This window comes from Eptatretus burgeri, chromosome 15 (assembly GCF_056783735.1).
Source record: "Eptatretus burgeri isolate ZD-2024b chromosome 15, Ebu_testis_v1, whole genome shotgun sequence".
Classification (NCBI taxonomy): domain Eukaryota; kingdom Metazoa; phylum Chordata; class Myxini; order Myxiniformes; family Myxinidae; genus Eptatretus; species Eptatretus burgeri.
In genome coordinates, this window is record NC_140975.1 from 66,361,312 (window position 1) to 66,377,770 (window position 16,459).

At 40.0% G+C, this 16,459-nt stretch overlaps 1 pseudogene across 1 annotated transcript in view; it reads left to right on the plus strand.

The window, feature by feature from the left end:
* Window positions 1-16,459, plus strand: part of LOC147012382 (ataxin-3-like) — a 69,612-nt pseudogene that overhangs the window by 832 nt on the left and 52,321 nt on the right. Inside the window, exon 2 of the transcript XR_015051592.1 lies at window positions 7,667-7,831. The product of XR_015051592.1 is annotated as an ataxin-3-like (transcript). The remainder of the gene's footprint in view (window positions 1-7,666; window positions 7,832-16,459) is intronic.

The window sequence follows — 16,459 nt, forward strand, 5'->3', positions numbered from 1 at the left end:
GTTGTTTGCTTGACCCTAGTAGTCATGGTAGTTAGTTGTTGTGGTCTTTAGTAGTCGTGGTAGTTAGTTGTTGTGGTGCTACGGTTCCCAAATAATCCGTAGATATAGATTGTTCTCAAATGATCCTCGCTGACGTCACAGAGTGTTGATGTAACACAGGCATGATGGGCCAAATAACCTCCTGGGTTAAAGTTCCTTGTGTGTATAACACCAGCTTTGTTGGTTCATTGTTGTTTGCTTGACTTCAGTAGTCGTGGTTGTTAGTTGTTGTGGTACTACGGTTCCCACATAAGCCGTAGATATCGATTGTTCTCAAATGATCCTCACTGACGTCACAGAGTGTTGATGTTGGTAAAAACTGTAATACCAACTTCACTTCCAGCTCCAAACTGTAATATCGTTGAAACTTTTTAATCGTGTGAAGGATGTGTCATGTTACCTGCCATCGTTGCACTATTATGATATAAACTTTCGCTAACCCGATTATTACTTACCCAAGAACTGGGAAATTGACAGGATCGTCGTCGTCCCCCCGTTGTGGTAGTTGTGCCCCCATTATCATCCTCCTCGTCGTCGTCCCAAATCACACATTTTCTGCAGCTTTCACGAGTACATCATCATCTTGACAGATCACCTGGCTGGAAACGTATCACCGTCTATATCTATGTCGAGCTGACTACGTGGTGTCATGGACCTACGCTTCCTTGTAATTGGTTGTTTCAGCTCAAAGATGTTTCTTCGGTTTATCCTTGTCCACTTTGTCTTTGAGATGTCTCCAAAGATTTAAAAAATAAAAATTAAAAAAATCTATATGTGTGTGTGTGTGTGTGTGTGTGTGTGTGTGTGTGTGTGTGTGTGTGTGTGTGTGTGTGTGTGTGTGTGTGTGTGTGTGTGTGTGTGTGTGTGTGTGTGTGTCTGTGTCTGTGACAGCTGTTTCTTGACAACCACTGGTCTGATCTAATTGAAACTTGCCAGGTATATTGCTGGGGCCCTGTGGATGTGCCTTTGCAAGGTTTGATATTAATCGGACAAGTGCTTCCCAAGTTATGGCCATTTATTTACCAAATCAATGAAAGGACACGTTGCTGCGTAGGCCGGTGCGCGGTCGGCCGACGATGACGTTACGTGCCGTGCCGGTTACGATGGGGATCGGTGCCTTAGTTACCGTGGCGTAAGAGTGGCAATGGTCAATGGCAGTGAATGTCATGGCGAGCAAAGACAGGAAGGTAAACTTGATTTTAATTTTGATTTTAATTAACTCTGTGTGTGGAAGTATCACAGCAGTTGTTACTTCAATGCAAGCTATAATTCGTGGAATGATGTGAACATTCTGTACGGCACGCACCACTTCCGGATAGTGATGACTTACTGTATTCTAATAATTTCTTGATTTCTTGTGCGCATTTATAGATAAACACAATGCCCCAATCCAGTCGTCGTTTACGAGAGCGAAGGAACGGCCTGTGTGGTTGTTTGAAAGTTTTTCTGTTTTTTTTTTTTGGGGGGGGGGGTTGCACGTATGGCCACGCACATACGGGCACGCGAGAGCGAAGGAACGGCTTGTGTGGTTGTTGTTTCTTGCTCGCGGTTTGAAATTATTATTATTTTTAGCCACGTCGCATTGCGAACGCTGGCTCGAAGAGAGCTCCCAGTTGTTCTTCTTCTTCTGGTGAAGACAAAACCTTTATGCCGCGGCTCTTGGACACATTTCCTTGTTTTTTTGGGGGGGGGTGTTGCACGTATGGGCACGCGAGAGCGAAGGAATGGCCTGTGTGTTTGTTTGAAAGTTTTTTGTTTTTTGGGGGGGGAAGGTTTTGCACGTATGGCCACGCACATACAGCCACGCACATACGGGCACGCGAGAGCGAAGGAACGGCCTGTGTGGTTGTTGTTTCTGGTTCGCGGTTTGAAAGTTTTTTTTTTTTTTTTTTTTTTTTTTTTTAAGCACGTACGGCGACGCACTTACGGGCACGTACTAGTAATAAATAAATAAATAAATAAATAAATAAATAAATAAAGTGGGATCAGATCAGGGGAATGTGGAGATTACTCGACGCTGAAGCATCAGCCAATCGCTCTCATCGAAGTGACTTGTCACACACTCGCATCACTAATTTGCAGTGTTAAGGGTTTCCCCATCCTGCTGAAATCATTATTCTTCTCTTTGAAAGCTTCTCCTGTGACCAAGAGCAACCCAGAACTCATTCAGAACTTTAATGTAATGCTCAGAGTTGATTGTCATGGCATTACTGTCCTCTTCGCACCAGAACGGTCCAACGATGCCACACTTGCTCATTGCATACCAGGGCATGCACTTGACTGAACGTGAGCGTAAGGTTCTCCGGAGAACCTCATCCTACGGTACTGTACCTCAGAAGATGTTCCTCGAGTTGACTTTGGCATTCAGCAAAAAGTGACCCTCGTCGGAGAACCAAATGTCGTTGAGAAAACCAGGCTCCTCCACAAACCACCGAGCCATATCAGGACGTTTGTGACCCTGCGCACACGAAGCAAAAAGAGGGGTTACAAAATGGGTTCATCTCCGTCCGTCCGTCCATCCATCCGTCTGGCTGTCTTACCAGTTTATGATTGAGGAACTATGTATTTAAATTAGAATGTTATATTTTGAAGAGGAAGACAAGTCTGTCTTTTTACCGTACCTTGCCTCTGAATTTGTCCCAATAGCGCATGCGCAAAGAGGAGTGAGAATTTTTTTACTCTGCCTGCCTGGCAGTCAAACAAAATTGAAAATCATTTCAAACAGGAAACTTACTGGTTTTTTTTAATAATGTCAAAAAGGACATATACAACAGTTACGAATAACTAATTTAACATGTTGATAGGGTGATGTAATAGACACTGGATAAAATGGCGGTTATACCTGGAATTAATTTATCTGCCTAAAAATCTCTTTTTAAATTGATTTATAATCTTGAAGAATGTATAACACAATTCGCCTTCATAATACGGCCAAGAACCATGCGATGTATTGTTCCGGACTCGGGGTTCGAGGCTCACCACGAGGGGAAGCACTCGGGTCCCACCCAAACGCCTGGCCCCGAGGCCGCCAGGCACAGAACTCCGTGCACCGGCGGTTTGATAAGCAACCACGAGTGTCAAGTGATGCTGCCACAAGGTTACACTACCTAACGTGATACCTTACCTGCGGACGGCCGAACCAAGGGGGGTCTCGTGCGCTCAGCGCACACCCAGATTACTGCTGAGCGATACAGTGAGTGTGTGCTGGCTAACAAGAGCAAACTAGTGGGGCAGAAATTCCCGGCTAACCTGTGTGCGGACCACGCTGGACCAATGAAGGAAAAGATAGAACGAGCTGGGTACATTTATTACATAAGCAATTTATTTATCAGGGTGAGTAAAAGTATGTGTAGCAATAATAATACAAGGTTTTATTTAACAATATGTAAAACAGGGAAAGCAAGGATTCATGGGGTGTGGCAAAATAAATGCAATTATTTACAAAGAGAAGACACAGGGCAGAGCTAAACCAATATAAAACTTTTGCACTCTTAACTCGTGCTAACAATACAGGTACCATCAGACACACACCTGAGGAAATTAGAAAGATGGACAAAAGGGTAAAAATCGCTGTACAGCTGCCATTTCTGTTAAATTTAGCAAGCAATTTGTTGATAATTCACACACATCTCATGAAATTTTAAGACTTCCTTTTCAAAGTGTTTGAACACTGCATCATTCTAATGCCAACAAAGGCAAGCTATTTATGAATGCATCTGATCAAATTGGTTCTGCGCTGGAGTAATCAAGCAGTGATTGAGTCAGTCTGCTGGTAATTTAAAAAATGGATTCCTAATTAATAAATAGAATGTCCTTAAGTCCTTCCTCTTCTCCAATGGCTTGATTTCCGATCATCAGTTTGGTTTCAGACCAGGTCACTCTACCCTGGATATGCTGCTTCTGCCCTCCCAACAATAGATGGAGGCCTTCAATGCCGGACATGAAATCAGAGCCATATCCCTCGACATATCGCGTGCTTTTGACACGGTCTGGCACCCTGCCCTGCTCACCAAACTCTCTTCCTATTGTATCTAAGGCCATCTCCACTCACGGCTCGCAGACTTCCTCTCCTGTCGCAGCCAACGTGTGGCCCTAAATGGAGATCTTTCATCCCCTCTTCCTGTCCAGGCTAGAGTTCCTCAAGGCAGCGTTATGGGCCCTGTTCCTTTTCTAGTTTTCATCAATGATCTCTCTGACTCTGGAAAATCCTCTTTATCTCTTTGCTGATGACTCCACCCTCTGCCGTACCATCTGTCATCCCTCAGACCGGCAAGCAGCATCTTCTTCGTGCTCTGCAGATCTGGATAAAATAAAAAAACTGGTCCAACACGTGGAACATGTCTTTTAATCCTGACAAATCTCACATTCTCACTATGTTTCTCCGAAAGGACCGTTTAGAACCACCCTCCCCCTCCCCCCTCCCCCATATACTTTCTTAAGAGTCCTCTGGATGAAGTCCTTTCATTCAAGCTTTTGGGTCTCAGTATCTTCCATGATGTTTCCTGGGAAAGCCACATTTCCAACCTGGCCTCCAAAGCCAGTCATCGACTGGGAATCCTCCATCATGCAAAGTCCTTCCTCGGCCCACCTGAGCTGCTGACCACATACAAAGCCTTTGTCCGCAGCCTGATGGAGTACTGCTCTCCCCTCTGGGCCGGTGTTCCCCACTCTCACCTTTCTCGGCTTCACGCTGTTGAAACCAAGGCATTTAGGATCATTGGTATCTCTTGCAGTGAGGCTGAGTCTTTGGGCCTCTCACTCTCACCGCAGGCAGGTTGGTGGTCTTTGTCTTCTCCCATCTCCTCTCCAGTATCCCCCCCCTGCTCTGTCTGCGATATGTCTGGCCCATATTTCCGCAGGGCGCTCAAGGTTCGTCAGCAACCCTCTTCTGGTAAAACTACCAAAATCACGAATCACTGCTCACCTTCACTCGTTCATTCCTCTTTTATTCCCGCCTTTGGAATAAACTCCCACATACTCTTCAATCCCATTCTTCCCTCCAGGTCTTCAAAACAGCCGTTCACCACCACTTATCTATCTTTCCCCATTCAAAACCTCGATCTTTTCTACCCCCGTTAATCCACCCCAAACCCACCTCCTTCAAATTCCCTACTTTCCTTCCTGAAAGTCCCTGGAATGTCAATCTTGTATTCCCCATGTTCCCCGCCCCATCCCTCTCCCTTCCACAGATCTCCTAATGTCTCTGTTCCCCACTGTTTTGTCCTTCCCTCTCCTGCCACTCTTGTCTCATGCCCCCCTTGCTGTGTGTTGTGTGTTAGCTCTCATACGAGCCTCGACAAGGTGTACAAAACAAAAAAAAATGCTTCTTCGTAGAGGTGTGTGTGTGTGTGTGTGTGTGTGTGTGTGTGTGTGTGTGTGTGTGTGTGTGTGTGTGTGTGTGTGTGTGTGTGTGTGTGTGTGTGTGTGTGTGTGTGTGTGTGTGTGTGTGTGTGTGTGGTCATTTTTTTTGTGGAGCTCTACTGGAGCTTTCTGATGTGGAGTGTGACACCAAAATATTCGTCATTACCTCCTGATTTGATTTCGCTAATTCACTACAAAGAATCCAGAAGAATGCCCATGTTTTAAACGCACTCCATGTCAAGGTGTGTGGAGTAGCTTCATAGGTCCTTTCATGGCATTCTAATTGGAAAAAAAAAAACCAAAACAATGATAACATTGTAACAAAGTATATATTAATTAATTCCAATCAGATTAACAACAACAATAGTGATATCATTTGGCAATTATAATGACAAATGTATTTTCATGCCCTGGCCCAAGCACATCTGGACCTTGGTGAAAAGGCAAGCTAATGTTCAAGCAGTACAGCAGGCAGGTATACAACAAGGTACAAGGCCGTGAAGACCAATGGAAATTTGGTCCAATGGACCAACAGGTCCACGAGTATATACTTTAAGCAAGCAAGGCTACGATCCATCCTCCTTCCTATTTACACAAGAAAATGTGAAATTGCCAAAAGCATTCAAACTTTACTTTTTCTGTTGTTCAGAGAATTCTATCGAGTGAAGAAAAGATGAAGGGATGTGCCGAAAGTGTAGCTTAATTGAGTGAAATGAAAATAATTAACCAGCTGGATTGGCGTGAAGGCTCCAGGTTGGGTTCTCCCTAGGGAAATCTCCGAGTTAGTGAGGCAAACTAAATGAAATTAAAGATTGAATTAACATAACGGGAGGATGAGAATGAGTAAAGCAACAGGACAAGTAAACCATGAGTTCAAGAGAGAATTGGAAAAAATATTGTTATAATATTTTAATTAATTTACTCTGAAAAATTTATACTCAATTTTTGAGGTGTCGTCCTCCCTTCCCCCCTTCCTCGCTCTCCCCCCACCCCTTCCTCATCCTTCACCTTCCTCTTCTGCTCCCCTCCCCTCTCTCCCCTCTCCTCTCTCCCTCCCTCTCTCTTTCTCTTTCTCTCACTCCCACCCCCTCCTTGCACCTCCTCCCTCCCGGAGTGTATAGCAATGTGTGGTGAGGCATAGCTCTCCCCCTTCCCCGCTCTCCCCTTCCCCGCTCTCTCCCCTTCCCCGCTCTCTCCCTTCCCCGCTCTCTCCCCTTCCCCGCTCTCTCCCCTTCCCCGCTCTCTCCCCTTCCCGCTCTCTCCCCTTCCCCGCTCTCTCCCCTTCCCCGCTCTCTCCCCTTCCCCGCTCTCCCCCTTCCTTGCTCTCCCCCTTCCTTGCTCTCCCCCTTCCTCGCTCTCCCGCCCTTCCTCGCTCTCCCCTTCTTCGCTCCCCCTCTCTCCCCCTTCTTCGCTCCCCATCTCTCCCCCTTCTTCGCTCCCCTCTCTCCCCCCTTCTTCGCTCCCCCTCTCTCCCCCTTCTCTCTCTGTCTCTCTCTCTCTCCCCCCTCCCCTCTTTCTCCTCTTTCTCTTTTCCCCACTCTTTAGTATTTATTCCTCTTTCTCTCCTCCCCACTCTATGGGGGGGGGGAGGAGGGAGTGGGAGGGGTGTGTGTGGGGGGAGGAGAGAGTGGAAAGGGGTGTGGGGGGAGGAGAGAGTGGAAAGGGGTGTGGGGGAGGAGAGAGTGGAAAGGGGTGTGGGGGAGGAGAGAGTGGAAAGGGGTGTGGGGGAGGAGAGAGTGGAAAGGGGTGTGGGGGAGGAGAGAGTGGAAAGGGGTGTGGGGGGAGGAGAGAATGGAAAGGGGTGGGGGAGGAGAGAGTGGAAAGGGGTGGGGGGAGGAGAGAGTGGAAAGGGGTGGGTGGGGGGAGAGAATGGAAAGGGGTGGGTGGGGGGAGAGAATGGAAAGGGGTGGGGGGAGAGAGTGGAAAGGGGTGGGGGGAGAGAGTGGAAAGGGGTGGGGGGAGGAGAGAGTGGAAAGGGGTGGGGGGGAGGAGAGAGTGGAAAGGGGTGGGGGGAGGAGAGAGTGGAAAGGGTGGGGGGGGAGAGAATTATCCTGTCTTACTGAATGAATCATAACTTTCTTTAATTTATGAGGAAGGTTTATTTTTCAAAACATAAAAATGTATCCCCACTTTTTTTCAGATTGGCTGTAGTAGTGCGTTTTGAGATTGTAATTAACGTATTTCACTTTGTGACAAACGTTCAAAGTACCGAAAGCATCTTTCTTCACCCCCCACCTTATCTCTTGTATCCCCCCATCCCTGGCAGCAAGAGGGATCGCTATGTGCACAACATTGCTTAAATTCCTTGCTGCAGGGACCTTATTTCACGGCTGTGGATCTCTCAGCCCTGGCCTGCCAATTGGATGAGGCTGAAAGACAGCGCATGGCAGAAGGTGGCATTTCTACCGATGAGTACTGCCAATTCCTGCAGGTGATTTCTTAGATATGCTCAGTGTTGATGATTTTTTTTTTATACTTGCAACCTTCTAGATTCCACAAATACCAATTTACAGAAACAATTGCAAAAAAAAAAAAAATAGGAATCAAACTTCAATGAGGTAGGTGGTGTGAGCTTGGTTAAAGTTTCACTCTTTTACATGCTCGTTGGAAAAGATGGCTTTTATCAGTCGCAGAGATTACTTGAGAAGATGGTAAAACAACACTGAAGAACTATGAATGGAACCACCATAAAATAATAACGACTGAAATGACACACCACCTGGTTAAACAAATAGTTACTGTACAACATTGAAGGAAACCATTGTAGATGTAAGACTAGCTAAGTTCTTTCTTCTCATTCGTATACAGCACTTGGCTGTGCACAGTATCATTGGCTTGGGGTGAGGGGTGTGCGGGTCGGTAATCAAACCGAGACAAGTCTGCTCAAAGGAAAGTGTACTACCTTGGCACCATCTTGTCCAACACATTTCTGAAGAACATTTGGACTCTGAATTCTTTTTCTAAATGTTGTGACATTTAATATACATTCTCTTGATTTTTATAAGTAAAACATTTTATGAACATTCTCTGCACACTTGCCACAAAGCTGTCTGTCTATCGTGGGTTTGAATCTCGATCCAACAATAAACTTTCATCCTGGTGTATCGCAGGCAGGGTATTCCATCAATGTGTGTGCCGTCCGTTGGATGGACGTTAAACTGGGTGTCCCATCTGCCAGCATTAGTTAATGGATGTTAAGTATGCTACAGTGGGCTTCACGAAGAATAGATGAGCTACCGCCGACACCTTGAATATATTCGAAATTCTTGCCCTAACTACTGTATCGGTAGCACAGCTGCGCCCCAGGAAATGATTACACTCACAGCCACATGTTGCATGTGAAAGAAAAATAAGATTGTCTTGATGTTATAAGCAAAATATTTTATAAAAACCTTGTTTTTTTTTTGTTTTTTTTTAAGAAACCAAATTGGTCCATGAGCCAGTAGGGTTGGTCAGTACCATCTGGGGGGAATAATTCTCAAAGTGATTTTTGGCAAGGAAAACAACCCTAGAGTTAGAAAATATGTGATAGCATTGTATCGGTGGTAGTTTTTTGTGTGTTATCTCCCTGTTTATATGCCTACCCTTAAATAAGCTTTTGTGCAAAATGGCCAGTACAAGGTAAGACATCCTACTTCAACTTAACAGCATTTTTTTATCAGTCAAACATTAACATTGAAATTTGTCTCACCTTTTGCTCGGATCATTTACTTCTCAACAAAAAGTGCGAAACATGCCTAGGTTGAAAGGTATGTCATTGGTGACACTTGTATATCAGTGTCTATTTCCTGTGTAATAAATCATACCACCTTTAGAAAAGTATTTGTCTATCATTTACTGTGAAAAGTTAGTAAAAGTTCTGGAACAATATAATTACATGGGTGTTTAGCAAATTTATTAAGAAATCCAAAATCTAAATTTCCTTTTTGTATGTTGTATATTAAGATCAGTCTTGCAGACAATGTTACCCCCCCCACCCCCCCCCCCCAAATGAAAAATACCGAATTTGGACGGATTTATGTAGTTTCGTCAATGTCATATTTTCCCTGTTGTTATTGAAAGATACTTTCCAAGAATCAAACAAAGGTAAATGATAGCATGTTCATGAACAAGATTAATGTTTTTTCCCTGTAATTTCTCAACAAGTTCGAATTGCGAACATACCCCGTGGGAGTTCATTCGTACAACTCTCAGGTGAGTGATAGCACGGATGACAGATAGTTTTGAAATTTGGTAAGATTTTCATCTCATCAGAAAAATAAACCAGAACACCTCACAAGAGTGAGGCCAGCTTCATATCATCATTTGCGACTTAATTTTGCATTAGGCATCACCCAGCGCATTTAATTAAAAAAAAAAATTAAGAAAATGGGCCAAAAGGGCCGTTTCTTGGCCCAAAGGGCCGGAATCGCACTTTGGGCTCAGTTAATGCCTGGGCAATGGTCTCCAGAATATACATGTCAAGTTTGGTTCGGTTCCGTCCACTAATAACTGGGAAATAACAATTTAAAGAAAGTGGGCCGAAAGAGCCATTTCTCGGCCCAAAGGGCCGGAATCTCACTTTGGGCTCAGTTACTGCCTGGGGAATGGTCTCTAGAATATATCTGTCAAGTTTGGTTTGGTTCCGTTTACGAACAACCGAGAAATAGCAATTAAAAAAAAAAAATGGGCCGAGATGGCCGTTTGTCAGCCCAAATGGCGATAATCTCAATTTGGGCTCAGTTAATGCCTGCAGAGTGACCTCAAGAATATACCTGTCGAATTTGGTCCGGTTTCTTTCACAAATAACCGAGAAATAGCAAGTTTAAAAAAATGGACCGAAAGGGCTGTTTCTCGGCCCAAAGGGCCAGAATCGCACTTTGGGCTCAGTTAATGTGTGGGCAATGGTCTCTAGAATATACTGTCAAGTTTGGTTCAGTTCCGTTCACAAATAACCGAGAAATAACAATTTTAAGAAAATGGGCCGAAAGGGCCGTTCCTCGGCCCAAAGGGCCGGGATCGCACTTTGGGCTCAGTCAATGCCTGGGGAAGGGTCTCCAGAATATACGTGTCAAGTTTGGTTAGGTTCCATTCACTAATAACCGAGAAGTAACAATTTAAAGAAAATGGGCCGAAAGAGCCATTTCTCAGCCCAAAGGGCCGGAATCACACTTTGGGCTCAGTTACTGCCTGGGGAATGGTCTCTAGAATATAAATGTAAAGTTTGGTTCGGTTCCGTTTATGAACAACCGAAAAATAGCAATTTTTTTAAATGGGCCGAGAGGGCCGTTTGTCGGCCCAAATGGCGATAATCTCACTTTGGGCTCAGTTTATGCCTGCAGAGTGACCTCAAGAATATACCTGTCAAATTTGGTCCGGTTTCTTTCACAAGTAACTGAGAAATAGCAAGTTTAAGAAAATGGACCAAAAGGGCTGTTTCTCTGTCCAAAGGGCCGGAATTGCACTTTGGTCTCAGTTAATGCATGGGCAATGGTCTCTAGAATATAGCTGTCAAGTTTGGTTCGGTTCAGTTCACAAATAACCGAGAAATAATTTTCACAAAAAGGGCCGTTTTTCGGCCCAAAGGGCCAGAATCGCACTTTGGGCTCAGTTAATGCCTGGGGAATGGTCTCTAGAATATAACTGTCAAGTTTGGTTCGATTCAGTTCACAAATAACCGAGAAATAACAATTTTAAGAAAATGGGCCGAAAGGGCCGTTTCTCAGCCCAAAGGGCCGGGATCGCACGTTGGGCTTACTTAGTGCCTGCATAATATGTTTGTCTAGTATATACCTGTCAATTTTCATCGAATTCTGTTCACGAATAGTGGAGAAATAGACGTTCAAATGAACTGTACACAAGAAAAGACAGAACGCGAGCGGCGCTTAGACCCCGTAGGGTGGAAGACCCCACGGGGTAAAAAATACAGAATTTCAGGGATTTAGATACTCAATAATGCACATATGAGGGTATCAAACACCCGTATTGCACAATATAAACGAATAAGCAAGATGGTTAATCATGTGCAATCTGATGAATGAGTCAAATGTGAAAATGAAACACAATCTTTTGTTATTGGGCATAAAATTACAGAAAAGAAACACAAATGTGATGTTCCACACTAACAAGGCCATTACCCAGGCCCAATGCGTTGCTGATAAACATATTGTTTTATGAACCAAAGACGGGTCCTTTATAGTTTCTAAGACATCTCTGATCATATGCACTGATTGTAAGTGATATAAAATATTCAAGATGAACTTAAAAATCATAATTATTATCCAGTTCTTCAATATCCTCATCTAAACTTTCCCCATCGTCTGACTGAAAGATGGATATGTTCTGCAATGTATCAGCACTGGACTATCAGTGCCTGTAATTGCAAACACTAAATGCTAGGCTAGTTAACCTCCACCATCGAAGATCGGAGGTTACTGTTTTCACCCCTTTCTGTTTGTTTGTTTATTTGTTTGTTTGTTTGTGAACAGTATTACGGAAAAACTCCTTGACAGATTTCGACGAAACTTGGTGGGGGCATTAGGTATGGTCCAAGGATCATGCCTTTAGATTTTGGACTTAGTCCAAAATCCAATATGGCCGCTATGGCGGCCATTTTGAAAAAATATTTGAATTTTTTTTTGCATTTCTACATGTTTTAAGTGATTTCCACCCCCCCCCCCAAAAAAAAATTTTTAGAGAAAAAAATTGCAAAAAAATCTTTTTTTTCAACAAAATTTCGATTTTTTTTTTTTTTTTTTAATTTTGCATTTCTACATGTTATATGTGAGTAGGGTAAGAATACTGATTCTGGCTCACTTTTCCCCATGTAAATGAATGGGGGATTTTCAGCGATTCATATTTTTTTTTCCCTAAAAATAAACCCCCCTTTTTATCCCAAGGTATATTTATTTGTCTCCCCTTTTAACTTGGAGGTTGAACCTCATTGAATTGAACACCTGGGGGTTGAACAGCTCACTCATTGAACCTATAAAGATTTGTTCATTCTCAAATTCCTTCAATAGTTTAATTTTCTTTGCACAATAATCCCCATCTAAAATATTGACAAACAAAACATTTGAATCTTTATATTTTTGAAGATATCCCTTTTGTGCCATTACGAAATGATAAACTTCTCTTAATGCTCTTGTTTGACCACCTCCTGAGCCACATATCATTTTGAGATTATAGTAAATTGTTTTTTCATTGTTCAATTGATAACCATCAAAGTTTTCAGTCCATTCAAGGATATTCATTTTTTTCTTTACATCCTCTAACTTACTAGTTTTTAAATTAATTCGCTTATTTGTTTTATTTACCTTTGTTTTAGTTATTTTTTCAATAAGACTTATTTGATATTTTTCACATTCATTATGTTTTCCATTTATATACCAAGACTGAGATTTTCTCCACTCTTTAGTTTGATTAATACTTGGTTTAACCATTTATATATTGTGAAAAAACGCAACAGTATCCCTTAAAAAACCCTAACCCATCTTCCCATCGTTAAAACATAATCTATTTTATACACTCTATCATACAATATCCATATGGAACACAATCTATTCCATTATCTAAAATAAATCTCTTATCATCAAAGGCTCCTAATGCCTTTTTATTTACTTCTTCACTATATATGTTATGTTTATAACTTCTTATTGTATTCATTTTCCTATATTCTTCTTTCTTATTCATCAAACAATTATAATAATTTCTAAAAGTTATTGATTTCTTTATTACATATTTCTTTATTCCCTTTAACCTCTTATCAATCTGTTCACCATACTTATAAGCATATGCCTTTGCTCTCAATCCAATAAACTCACTCATTACTTTTCCACCCAACTCATCCTTAAACTTACCAATAACCTTTTCATTCTTTTTGGAAAATAACTCACTCTTCTTGCTGAAATTACTTGTATCATATACTCCAATATTTTTCTTCATATCTTCATAAACATCATCAGTTTTTATATCTAGGATAAAACTATCAGTATCCATATACAACAATGAAACATTTTCACCATACTCTTTCTTTAAGTCATTATACAAATAATCATACATCAATATCTTTGATAAATCAAGAACTGCTGTTCCAATATAAATTGGTTTATCCATTACAATACTTTCCTTTTTCATATGAATTGCAGAAAAGTTCTCTGAAAAAACCTCTTCTCTCTCAAAACTTGGTTTATTTATCAATCTCAAGCTTCTTTCCAAGATGTTGCGAATCTAATGTTTTGCCTGTTTCTAACATTTTCCATAGTCTTTCCAAATACAGCATTATTCATTAATTTATAAAAGTCCCCTTCAAATTTTACTTTTGTATTTGCTCTCATATCTGTATTGAATTGAATATACTTTTTCACCCAAGGACTTTGTTTAAATTTTAAAACTCTATGAATTTTAGCTACTCTCAATCCTTCTCTCAAAAACTGTTTTAAGCTTCTCTGATGTAAAACATATCCCTCTTTATCATAGAATGTTGTTAATAACTTTTCTGTTGATTTACCTTTAATATTAAAACTTTTATGATAATCACTTAACCATTCTTTCTTTGGAGTTTCTTTCTCACATGCAAAAGGAAGATCTTTTTGCTTATTATGAAGATCACTCGGGTACCTCAAATCAACTTCAAAATAATAACCTTCTTCTTCGTCATTCAATTCCTCTTGAGAAGAAATAACAATATTCATCAAAGCCTTTTCATAATCCTTTTCTTCCACCCACTCTAATTTACCATAAGGTAGAGATTGAGACATTGCCCATCCATACAAATTATTAGCATCAAAATACATCAAATAATTACTATCTTTTTCACTATCATAATTTGGGAGATATTTATTATTTGCTTTCGCATATCTTTTTGAACATACTTGTGATATTCCACCTCTCTTGGACTTCTCAATCATCAAAAGCATATCAACATCACTGATTAAATCTATATCTTGTTTTGTCATTTTCAACATTGCACTCCAAGCTAAACCAGGAGCTGTGAAATAGTGGGCAGGATCTAATCCATAACAATTTTTATTATGACAGAGTGATCTAAAAGCTTCAAACACATCAGCTAACAATAAAACATCTGTTTTTAGATATAAATCGTGATATTCTCCAAGGTTCTTTATCTTAAATATTTTCCATATTTCTTGTGCGTGTTTATATTCCTTATCACTTATCTCTTCTTCATAAAGGTTATTATAGAAACTTTCTTTTGAAGGAAGTTGTGTTTCTTTAAATCTCATAAATGAATCCATATAATCATAAGGATAAATTCCCTTACTTGTAAGAATTTTCTCTTTACTTTGAATTTCATTCCTTGTTTTTTAATTTCCTCTCTCGTAAGAATTCCTTCTTTAATCAGAATTTCATCTTTAATCTGAATTTCCTCTTTAGTTCGAATTTTCTTTATAATTAGAATTTCATCTTCAGTTAGAATTTCTTCATTAATTAGAGTTTCCTCTTTACTTTGAATTCTCTCTTTAATCTGAATTTCCTCTTGAGTGAGAATTTCCTCTTTTGGAAAGAATGAATTAAGATTTGGAAAAGAGTCCGTGGAGCTTAGATTTGATGCGAGGTAGGCTAGTGGTGTTCCCATAAACTTGTAAGAATCTAAAAACCTAATACGAGTTAAAGGTTTTGTGAATATCATTTTTGAAAATGAAATATACTTTTGACTTGTGTTTGTTATAGCAGAAATATTCCCTGGTGTTTTTGAAAGTTCATTTATAAATAGATGTGTATCATAGTTGGCGCTGTTGTGAAGAAAGACTGGAATAAAAGAAGGTAATTTATAATTAAGATTACAACAGGAATGAGCGGGACCTCTATATTTACCAGTAAGATGACAATGGTCTCTAACTTTAGACTCCTTAATTTCCCCTCACAAATATGACAGATATTGTTCAGTCTAAATTCTAATTTTTCTTCTTTGGTTAATTTCATCGGTTCATTTGTTTCTTTCATTAATTTAGTGAGTCTTATACAATCCTTTTCTAATCGTTTTACAAACTCTTGTGAAGCATTTTTTCCACGATAATGTTCAAGTTTGTTATACTTTTCTCCAACAGATGATTTGATATAATAACAGAAACCACAAGGAATATGTTTTTGATATTTATTTGTATATGGTTCTTTTGGATTAGGAGAAGCAGTATTTATCTTTTAAGGATACATTCAAAATCAGCGTATATCACAAATGGGTGCATGATAGATTTATTATAATCTTCAAAATAAATCTTTTCACCAGGTTTAGGCATTGTAATTACAGCTGATTTATGATTACTACAATATTTTGAATGTTGTTCTAATCGTTTTTTTGTATGAAATGAATTAAGACATCGCTTACAAGGATATATTTTGTTTGCTGTTCTGAATACCTGAGAAGAGATTAATCTTGATAAATTATTGATGTATGTGTAATGTGAATTCTTTCCAACACTAAAATATAAAAGGTCAATGTGTGTTTCTTCATTTTTATAGTTGTTTGAAATTTTTAATATTTGAACTTTGTTTGTATCCGTTAATCCATATACATTAATAGAAAGATTATTCTTTTTCTCAAATTTAGGAATATCTGTTAATGGCATTGGGAATTTAAAATCTTTAATGTCCAAGGTATTCTCATATTTCATATATTGTTTTACTCTTTCTGAATTACATTTTGGTGGATGTAAGTGAGCAAGAACAGACCAGAGAAAACATTTATTATCATTGTTCTTAATATTAACAACTGCCTTCTTTAGTTTTATTTCTTTTGGTAATTCAATATAAGAAGAAGCTTTAAGAGGGTTTGATTTTAGAATGTGTATATCTAAAAAGATGATTTTTTAATATTGAATCCACTTCCTACCACTGTATTATCAACATCCTCCTCTTGTCTTGATAGTTCTTCATAAACCCCACTATTCAAAAAATCTTGAAATGATGTTATAAAATGAAGATCTGTTCTCATATAAGGAGTTTGTTCTTCATCTTGTCTTTTCATATTCATTTTCACTCCCATATAAAACTTTAAAGTTTTTCATTTCTTTTAATTTTTTTTTAATAAATTTTTCAACATCGGGTTTCACTATTTCAATTG